The 11,437-nt window shown below is 44.1% G+C and overlaps 1 long non-coding RNA gene across 1 annotated transcript; it reads right to left on the bottom strand.

Moving 5' to 3' along the window:
• Positions 1-283: 283 nt before the first annotated feature.
• On the bottom strand, positions 284-6,430 carry LOC135504581 (uncharacterized). The gene is made up of 4 exons (XR_010450145.1): positions 6,293-6,430; positions 5,920-6,025; positions 2,785-2,832; positions 284-2,441 (listed from the first exon to the last, which is right to left on the bottom strand). It is a non-coding gene; the product is annotated as an uncharacterized LOC135504581 (long non-coding RNA).
• Positions 6,431-11,437: the final 5,007 nt, after the last annotated feature.

The following is an 11,437-nucleotide window of genomic DNA, read 5'->3' as shown; positions in this document are numbered from 1 at the left end:
CAGCCGGTCCTGGCACCATGGCATCCAAGCCAGACCGAGGCTCCTGCGGTGGAGGAATGGGTACAGCGCTCCAAGGAGACCTGGAGGGCCGTCCAGGAATCTCTACGACAAGCGAGTGGACGGTAGAAGAGGAGTGCTGACCGCCACCGCAGTGAGGCCCCGTGTTTGTACCGGGGACAGGGTCTGGCTCTCGACCCGAAACCTACCTCTCCGCTTCCCCTGCCGGAAGCTGGGTCAGTGTGTAGGGCCCTTTAAAGTCCTGAGGAGAATAATCGAGGTGGTACAGGTACGTGTTAGTACTTGGTCGTGTATTTTTCGTTGCACATTTTGATTCCCTGTGTTTGGGAACGTAACTATTGTGAGCACCCTGTGGTGCGTTGGTGCTATTAAAGACGCACAGCATTGAACTCTCTGTCTCCTGCATTTGACTCCACACCCACGACACCCGGAGCATTACAAAAGGTTTGAAATATCCAATAAATGTCGTTCCACTTAATGATTGTGTCCCACTTGTTGTTGATTCTTCACAAAAAAATACAGTTTTATATCATTATGTTTGAAGCCTGAAATGTGGCAAAAGGTCGCAAAGTTCAAGGGGGCCGAATACTTTTGCAAGGCACTGTATATCGCTACCTTACCATTGTGTTAGATTTGATCAAATAGAGCCACTGGACAGTTTCAGGTAAGGGTTTTCAGCATTTATCAGTATAACCTGACCGATCACTCGTAAAACAACTACCATAAACATGTAGGATCATCCTGTGGAGCTGCAAAAGAGCCATGCATGCAACTGAACACTAAAACAGAGCTGCCAGCAACCAAAACCTAAACCCAACAAAACACAATGTTTGTAAGAGAACCATGTCTATACACTGAGTGTACAAAACATTCCTAATATTGAGTATACAACCCATTTTCCCCAAGCCTCAATTGGTCAGGGAATGGACTCTACAAGGAGTCGAAAGGGTTCCACAGGGATGCTGGCCCATGTTGACTCCAATGCTTCCCACAGTTATTTCAAGCCGGCCAGATGTTCTTCGGGTGGTGGACCATTCTTGATACAGATGGTAATTATTGAGCGTGAAAAGCTATGCAGAGTTGCAGTTCTTGACACACTCAAACCGGTGCGCCTGGCAACTACTACTGTACCCCATTCAAAGACACGTATATTGTGTCTTGCCCTTTCATTCTCTGAAGGGCACACACACAATCCATGTCTCAATTGTCTCAAGGCTTAAAAATCCTTATTTAACCTTTAACCAGGTGTTTCTAATGTTTTGTACACTCAGTGTATGTGCACAATCTAAACAGGTTATAAACTGTAAAAGAATGTGAGTAATTGTGAGTGTGTGGGCTTGTAGTGCATGCATGTACTTCAAATCAAATATCAAATCAAATTTGATTAGTCACATGCACCGAATAGAACAGGTGAACCTTACAGTGAAATGCTTGCTTACGAGCCCCTAACCAACAATGCAGTTTACAAAATACAGATAAGAATAAGAAATAAAAGTAACAAGTAATTAAAGAGCAGCAGTAAAATAACAATAGCAAGAGTATATACAGGGGGGGTACCGGTACAGAGTCAATGTGCGGGGGCACCGGTTAGTTGAGGTAATATTTACATGTAGGTAGAGTTATTAAAGTGACTATGCATAGATGATAACAACAGAGAGTAGCAGCGGTGTAAAAGAGGGGGAGCGGTGGGCAATGCAAATAGTCTGTGTAGCCACTTGATTAGGTGTTCAGGAGTCATAAGGATTGGGGGTAGCTGTTTAGAAGCCTCTCGGACCTAAACTTGGCGCTCCGGGTACCGCTTGCCGTGCAGTAGCAGAGAGAACAGTTGATGACTTGGGTGGCTGGAGTCTTTGACAATTTGTAGGGCCTTCCTCTGACACCAACTGGTATAGAGGTCCCTGGATGGCAGGAAGCTTGGCCCCAGTGATGTACTGGACCGTTCGCACTACCCTCTGTCACCACCCACTACCTGCCTTGCGGTCGAAGGACGAGCAGTTGCCATACCAGGCAGTGATGCAACCAGTTGGTGATGCTCTCGATGGTGCAGCTGTAGATCCTTTTGAGGACCCATGCCAAATCTTTTCAGTCTCCTGAGGGGGAATAGGCTTTGTTGTGCCCTCTTCACGACTGTCTTGGTGTTTTTGGACTAATTCTACTTTGTTGGTGATGTGGACACCAAGGAACTTGAAGCTCTCAACCTGCTCCACTGCAGCCCTGTCGATGAGAATGGGGGCATCAGTGTGTGTGCATCGGTGTGCGTGCACGTGTCTTGCTCGTGTGTGTTTCACCTCGTCATCACTGTCCATCTGGGCCCTGTCTGTCTGACAGTAAAGCACAGCATTTGTGGATTGAGGAGAAGAGACACACTTTGGTGACTTTCTCACTGACGAATCCTCATCTTTCCAGTTTCTCAATAACACCAGCTAGAGAGCGAGTGCGAGAGGGAGAGAGGGAGCGGGACAGATGTAGGGGGATAGCGGAAGGAAGAGGGGAAGCGTGAGAGAAGGGATTCAACATTCATAATTATGGTTAATCAACATTCCTAGATAAACATTGGCCCCTTTAGTGATTTTGCCTGTATAATCAGTCATGATAAGCAATTTCCCTAATTACATAAGATAATCAAAGTAAATAGCTGTAAAAACGTTATGGGAAACACACACAAACAATGCTATTTTCCACATCCACGGAATGCATTGCTGTTATGGTGCTGCATGTTCGGCATGAAGGTTTTTGATAATAGTAAATTGAAAATGTAAACCTCACTCTGACATCCACCACCTCCACACCGATATCGGCGTAGTCCCTTTGGCTCTGAAACAGCACCAGAGAGAGGTCAAATGTCGGGGTCAGAGCGAGGGAGACTGCTCCATCAAACAAACAAAAAATGGAATTATGTGTCTCGTTTTGAGAACATTGCATTTTTGCAGTCATAGCAGTAAAGCGTCATTGAATTTAACTGAGCGAATGTATTAGAGAAAAGAGAGAGATAGAGGTAATCTTACTCAACCTGTTCTGCCTGCTTACTGCTATGACAACAGGCAGACAGCACCTCACATTGCATCACAAGCATTTCACTACACCCGCAATAACATTTTCCAAACATGTGACAAATAACATTAGATTTGACATGATTTGATCATTCACCACATCCTTCTCTGAACTGTCTGGCTCCCCCTTCTGGACAGGAGAACACATGGCAGGATCATTCATAAGACACTCATCACATTACCTGCATATTAATCCAATACTATCCTAACCGTAGACCCTATTAGTGGATTACACTGGAGCTACACAAACAGACTGGTATTCTCCCTATCTTTTCAGTGTCACTCCTCCTCCGGTTCCTGTGCGTTCTTCTTTTTCCTTTTTTGTTGTCGTTTGATTTCCTAGCCTCTTTCATTTCCTTCCTCAATCTCTCGGCCTCCGCTTTCTACTTTCGGGAGATGAGCTTAGTGATGTCAATCCCACGCTGCAGACACAATAGCAAGGGAGTGGGACATTCTAATGGATGACATCTTAACAATGCCTCTCAACCTCTCGATGCGCACACAGCAAAATGTAAGAATAACAGGTCAGGCGTTTCGCCAGTTTGTCAAAGTAAGCTGGTGTAGTACATATGAATTCCTTGTGTCATCCATAGTAATTCCTTGTGTAGCGCATAGTAATTGCGGTGTTGTTCTGACTTCTTGGCTCGTATTGAGTAGTGTCATCGTTGTGTCACCTTCGACCTGTGACCTCACCTTGTCCGAGGCTGGCAGAGGAGCGGAAGATAACTACCCCGGGGATCTCCTTCACCTGAGAAGGAATGGTACCTTATAGCAATGCTCTTGGGCGCATTTGGCAATTCGCTCTGGCTGTCTCCTCCTCTGATTTCAGAGCACTCCTCCTCTGATTTCAGAGCACTCCTCCTCCGATTTCAGAGCACTCCTCCTCCGATTTCAGAGCACTCCTCCTCCGATTTCAGAGCACTCCTCCTCCGATTTCAGAGCACTCCTCCTCCGCATTTCAGAGCACTCCTCCTCCGATTTCAGAGCACTCCTCCTCCGATTTCAGAGCACTCCTCCTCCGATTTCAGAGCACTCCTCCTCCGATTTCAGAGCACTCCTCCTCCGATTTCAGAGCACTCCTCCTCCGATTTCAGAGCACTCCTCCTCCGATTTCAGAGCACTCCTCCTCCGATTTCAGAGCTCTCTCGTCTGAGTGTGCCAGAGTGCAGAATAACAGATTAATTTACGAACGCTCAACACCCGTTGAATATGGCCGGTGTCAGTAAACGTCGGCAAAAAAAGCGTGTTTAAATTGTTGCCAGCAGCACAGTTAGTCACCAACGCTCTGGATAACATGAAAACAGCCTAACCAGCTCTGCTAGGGCAAGTAAAATGGTCAGAGTTGGGTGTTCTCTCATTTGTGTCTGGAAATAGCTAGCCAACGTTAGCCAGTTAGCTTGGGTGCTTTTTTATTTATCTTATTTAACCTTTAACCTGATTGACTGCATTGTGTGGTCAGAATGCTGGGATCAACCCTACTCCTCAGCCAGAACGTCCAGTGTGCACTCTTAACCCTCCGAGAGCGAAACACTGAATTTACGAATGGACAATCTGACAACTGTCTGAATATACAAGCACACTCCAAAGTGAATTTACAAACGCACCCTTTGTTATAACAGACTTGATAAAGCGGACTGGTCTCATAGACTGTACGTAACATAGTAAACTTAAGTCTGGGACACTCAAATTAGTATGATATGTTACGTTTGGTATGGTTTCATAAGATAGAACGTTACTTAAGGCAAAAACGAAAGGAGGGTGGTTCGTCGGGGTGGATGGGTGGCCATATAATGCAAACGTCTAGCAACCCCAAGGTGTTTGAATCTCATTGAGGACAACTTTAGCATTTTAGCTAATTAATAAACAACTTTGCAACAACTTAGGCATGTTGGCTAACCCTTCCCAGCTAGCACAGTGGATCTGGGCCAATTCCAGCTGAGAGTCGGGGCACTCGGCTGAGAGTCAGACTCGGCCGACGTCATGTGGCCCGAGTCTGGGCCGCCTTCAGCTGTATTACTTGTGGCTCGGATGTGGGGATTGAGCTCAGACTGCTTCCGGTATGAGTTATCTGGCCCAAATGTATTACTTGGGGCTCGGGCCGATTGGGGCTCCTCTCTGGCAGATGATTACACAGGCTGCTTTATATAATTAACATTTCATTATTTGTTTCGGTGATCAAAAAAATACAATTAACATTTAAATGAAATTATTTAAGAGTCCTGTGTAGTATTTTGATACTTTGTGCAAGGCAGTTAATAAGCATTAAAGACGTTTGTAAATGGAGCCTCCCGAGTGGCGTAGCGGTCTAAGACAGTACATCGCAATACAAACTGAGTTGCTACAGATGCTGGTTCAGGACCCGTGCCAGCCGCGAAGAAAGGGAAACCCATGAGGCAACGCACAAATGGCCCAGCATCTTCCGAGTTAGTGGAGGGTTTGGCCGGCCGGGGCGTCCTTGTCCCATACGAAACGTAACATATCACACTAAATGGAGTGTCTCAGATTTACATACAGAATAATACGAAATGCTCTGAGGCCAAGTTGGTTAAAGATGTGATGATATAATTCATCACACAGAGTTGCTGTGTCATTACACATCAGATGCTGATTTTGGGTCCATTTAGCATTTTCCCCACTAATGGTACGATTGGGGGAGGGGAAGCTGATCCTAGATATGTACCTAGGTGATACTTCACTCCGGAGTTAAAGTTCACTTAACAACTGATATACTGCCGAAAATGTAAGTGAAACACCTTCACAGACATAGCCCTGGTACCTACAAGTTAAAGATTTCCCATTGATTGAGTGGCAGTATGATTAGAGAGTAACTGAATATGTATTGTATATTTACGTATTTATCTTGTCTCCATGGACGCATTACAGATTATAGTCCTCCACTGGTCTGTAAATGTCAGTCTCAGGGACCTGCCCTAGAAGAGGAGTACTTTGGCCTGAAACTGACAAATAGACAGACATAGGGATTTAACATGTAATTTATCACAGTAAGAGGAGCAGATGAGACGTTGAGTCCCTTTTAAATCTGTTAAACTAACTATAAAGAGTGAATGATTTAATGATGAGTGTGGGGGGGGGTGTATTGAAATGAGTAGTGTTGGAGGTTCATGTTTAGGTGGAGTCTGTCAGGGATAAAGTAGAGTTAATGTGGGCTGTGGTTTATAGTGGTTGGGAATACGTGTGTGGCATGTGAGTGATTGTGTGCTCACAGCTGGGTCCTGAAGATGACAATGAGCATCGAGAAGGCAATAGAGGATGCCAGGCATAGGCCAGGTTTGAAGAGCACGGTCAGGATCAGAGTGGCCATCCACACCAGCGAGGCAAGAGGGGGAAGGGGCCAGACAGAGGAAAACAAACACCAGTTAACACACATCTTCCTCCCTCACCACACGCTCTCACTCTAACCCTGAGACTTCTGTTTCTACTATGCGCTCTTAGAAAAAAGGTTCCAGGTAGAACCCTTTTTGGAAAGGGTTCTATATGGAACCCCAAAAAGTTCTAACTTGAACCAAGAAGGGTTCTTCAATGGATTCTCATATAGGGACATCCGAAGTACCCTTTTAGTTTTTTTTCTAAGAGTGTGGGATCCTATCATCTCTGTGAGGAAAAAACAATATATGAACTTGAAATCAAATCTAAGACCCCTCTCTTCTCTTTCTCCACTCTCCTCCGTCATCTCACCCCTATCCCGCTCTACCATTCCTCTCCCTACCTCTTTCTCTCTCTTGCTCTCTTTATTTCTCTTGTCCTCTCTCTCTCTCACCATATCCATGAACTGTTTCATCATGCCACGCAGGTTCACATAGATGATGGCTGCCAACACTTCCTGGTGGACAGAAAGATAGCCAGCAATCACAATCACACACAGAACCACCTCAGTGACCAACAGGCAATAGAATGGTACCTTTGGCAGCTCCTCAAAGACAGCCCCAATCTACTGCATGATGCTAGAATCACCATGGCTGAAAGAGCACTAGCCACCTGGGAGAAGAGGGAGAGAGATTAGAAAGAGATTTTATTTTATTTATTAGGATTCCCATTAGACAACGCCAAATGCGACAGCGAGTCTTACTGGGGGCCGACACATAACGAAGAAGACATTAGGCAATTTACATACATTTAAAAACATGAACATGGGGAAGAGGTATTGCTTTATTTGTTTTTGTTTTAAACCAGGTTTGTTGTTCACTTGCGCTATATTAGATGGAAGGGAGTTACATGCACTCATGGCTCTGTATAATACTGTATGTTCCCTTGAATTTGTTCTGGACCCGGGGACTGTGAATAGTATTCATTTTACCCCTCTGATTACAATGAAGAACAAGACGTGTGTCACGCCTACTCCCTCTCCGGGACTCGACGACACCGTCTACTAACCACCGGTCCTGGCAAGCCACATTACGCATACCTGGCAACCATCATTACGCACATCTGCTCCCCATTGTTATGCACCCCTGGACTTCATCATTACCTTGATTACTTCCTCTTTATTTAGCCCTCAGTAGCCTCAGTCTTCAGGCAGTATTGGTTTTGTTTTTCATGCTTTGTACGCTTCTCCTGTTTTGTTACTAAACTCACCAACTGCACTTGCTTCCTGACTCCCTGCATCTATGTTACAACGTACGGCTCTGTTCTGGGCCAGCTGCAGCTTAACTAGGTATTTATTTGCAGCACAATATGACTGGACAATAATCAAGATAAGACAAAAATATAGCCTGTCGGACTTGCTTTGTGGAGTGTGATGTCAAAAAAAGAAGAGCGTCTCTTTATTACGGACAGTCCTTTCCCCATCTTTACAACCATTGAATCTATATGTTTTGACCATGACAGTTTGCAATCTAAGGTAACACCATGTCTCCTCAACAGCCACACCATTCATTACCAGATTCAGCTGACGGAATTATTTGCCCCAAATACAATGCCCTTAGTTTTAGAGATGTTTAGGACCAGTTTATGACTGGCCACCCATTCCAAAACAGACTGCAAATCTTTGTTAAGGGTTTCAGTGACTTCATTAGATGTGGTTGCTGATGCGTATATGGTTGGTTCATCAGCACACATGGACACACATGCTTCTTTTAATGCCAGTGGCAGGTCGTTAGTAAAAATAAAAAGGAGTAGAGGGCCTAGAAAGCTTCCCTGCGGTACACCACACAACCATTAAAGAAAACCATCTGTTATATTAGATAGATAGCTCTTGATCCACGATATGGCTGAAAAGCCATAACACATACACTACCGTATAAAGTTTGTGGTCACTTAGAAATGTCCTCGTTTTTTAAAGAGAAGCACAGTTTTTGTCCATTTAAAATAACATCAAATTGATCAGAAATACAGTGTAGACATTGTTAATGTTGTAAATGACTATTATAGCTGGAAATGGCAGATTTGTAATGGAATATCTACATAGGCGTTCAGAGGCCCATTATCAGCAACCAATCACTCATGCGTTCCAATGGCACGTTGTGTTCGCTAATCCAAGGTTATCATTTTTAAAAGGCTAATCTATCATTAGAAAACCCTTTTGCAATTTATGTTAGCACAGCTGAAAACTGTTGTTCAGATTAAAGAAGCAATAAAACTGGCCTTCTTTAGACTAGTTGAGTATCTGTAGCGTCATCATTTGTGGGTTCGATTACAGGCTCAAAATGGCCAGAAACAAAGCCCTTTCCTCTCAAACCCATCAGTCTATTCTTGTTCTGAGAAATGAAGGCTATCCCATGCGAGAAATTGCCACGAACCTGAAGATCTCGTACAACGATGTGTACTACTCCCTTCACAGAACAGCGCAAACTGGCTCTAACTAGAATAGAAAGAGGAGTGGGAGGCCCCGGTACACATCTGAGCAAGAGGACAAGTACATGAGTGTCTAGTTTGAGAAACAGACGCCTCACAAGTCCACAACTGGCAGCTTCATTAAATAGTACCCGCAAAACACCAGTCTCAACGTCAACAGTGAAGAGGTGACTCCGGGATGCTGACCTTCTAGGCACCTCCCCATAAGCATTTCTGTCTCTTCTATAGATGTTATCCTTGTATTGCTACTACTGTATCATCAAATGAATGATCTAAGTGAGTCTCAGAAATGGCTAATATATGAACGTTATCTGATGTTAGCAAGTTACTGATTTCATGAACCTTATTTCTAAGGCAACAACTTAATATGGGCTATTTTCTGTCTTTTCCTGGGTAGCTTATTAGAGATAGACATCATTTGGAAAAGAGCAAGCAGAGCAAGATAAAAAAAATATATACATTCAGCAGTCCATTAATCAGTTGGTGTAAGTGTGTGTGCTGCCCATAGACTTGGCTCTCTCATCCCTTGCAGGCGTTTGGGAGAGAGGGTGTGGTGTATGTGGTTGTGTATCTATGTGGTTATGTATCTCTATGTGTGTACAGTATAATACTCTTCTCCTCACCAAGAGGGGATATCTCCCACCACTTCCACTTCATATTCCCCCTCAAGGTTGAACGGCCAGGAGAACACCGTGGCGATAATGATCTGACAGACAGACAGACAGGGTTCAGTGGGTGGGTTCAGTCTGTCTGTCTGTGACTGAACACACATTAGAAATGGACAAAATTATGTTTGGGCTGTATTTCTTTGTTTTATGGAAAAAGGTTTAGTCCTACTCCACTTCCTCATCCATTGTTTGTGCACACACCAATTTTCTCTCCCTGCCATTCATTTGGTCTAATTTTCAGGGTGGGAACTACAGTAATCTATTGTCCTCTTTTGGGTGTAGGAGGAGTGGGATTGTGACTCACTGCCAGCAGCTCTACAGGGAATGGGTACTGACACTTTCCCCCCCCCAGCTAGGTGTTGAGTTCCTTGACGATGATGAGGCCAACGATTGACACCAGGCTCACCACCAGGGTACCTATGTTGGTTTCTGGTTCTAGATAGCGCTCCTCTATCACTGTCGAGAGAGAGATGGTGATGGGAGGGGGGGGGTGTATTTCCTTCCCCCATAGAGGACACAACATCAGTGTGTCTCAACCTTGGGACAATAAGGTTCTATCTGCAAAAAAAGAGCATAGTTCTGAGTATTTTCAGCATTCCATTTTTCACATCCCAGATATTAGAATCGTTTTGTAATGAGTTCTTCTTTCATGACCACGGGGGTGCAATTGACAGTAGAACCTTATGGCTCTTATGGCCACAGAATGTTACAATGACTTCAATTTCAATATAAAAGTACAGACATTTAATGATTATAATAAAGAGAATACCCTTCCTTCTTTTGAATCACATCATCGAATGTATTAATTCACATTCATCCCACGTTTGTCAAATCGATAATTCCCTAAAATGACAAATACAGTATATCCTACGCATGACTAGCTTAGCTCTGGATGAGAAACTGCTATATTTTTTCTGGTCTCTGACACACAAAGTCAGTAAACTACTTGCTAGTTGTCAATACAATGTGGTAAATTTGTCATTTTCGTGAAAATACCCTTCCATGGAGGTTTTCGTATTGATATAGAACAAGACAAATGAAGCAATGCCTCTCCGAAGGGCCTTAAACATGCTCTAAGGCTCCTGTATTCATTTGTTTGAACCATAAAGAGCTCACATTATGGCCATTCTTCTGGAAAAGTGGTTTAAAAACAGGACCAGAAACCTATGATATGACTAATCAAGGGCTTGGACCTATAAGGTTCTACGTACAAAATGTATAGCTTTGAGATACTGTGTATTTTTCAAGTCTCAGAACAGTTAAGTGATGTCTTCCTCTTTCATGACTCAATAAGGATATCACCTTACAATTGCTTTTGATTGACAACCCAGCATTGTGTGAATGGATTGCAGATAGAGACCTTTTAAACTTGGTGCTATAAAGTTCTATCTCTCTGCGCAGGCGAAACTTTCAGATTTGTCATTTTCTTCATCGTAAAGGTACTTTTTCAAGCATCTGCCATATGACACATATAAAGGACCACCTAAAGATCAACTAACTTCGGACCAAAATGTCAGATAGATCCCAAGGTCACAATGTGTGTCTTCCTATGTGGGTCTGTTGTACAAAGATCAGGGAGAAAGGCCCGCAGTAGCGTTGCAAACGGATACCAAATGTGTACTTGAGCTGAGAGACGATGAAGTGGATGGCTCCTCCGATGGTGTACCCTCTGACCACGGGCTAAGACAGGTAGGTCACCACATAGCCAAACTGAACCAGCCCCAGGAGCATCTACACACACAAGCCTAACCAGCTCCACACACAAACACACGGGAGAAGCTGTCATACAGTCGCTGCTAATATAAGAGGTACTGTACTGTAGTTCAGAGATGAGTTGTGATGAGTAACCTTGCCCGAGACCTAAAGACTTGGCTGACAGAGTTAATGCCG

The sequence above is a fragment of the Oncorhynchus masou genome, chromosome 18 (genome assembly GCF_036934945.1).
Source record: "Oncorhynchus masou masou isolate Uvic2021 chromosome 18, UVic_Omas_1.1, whole genome shotgun sequence".
In the NCBI taxonomy this organism is placed as follows: Eukaryota; Metazoa; Chordata; class Actinopteri; order Salmoniformes; family Salmonidae; genus Oncorhynchus; species Oncorhynchus masou.
Note: the sequence above shows the minus strand (reverse complement) of the source record. Positions and strands in the feature narration are given on the sequence as shown.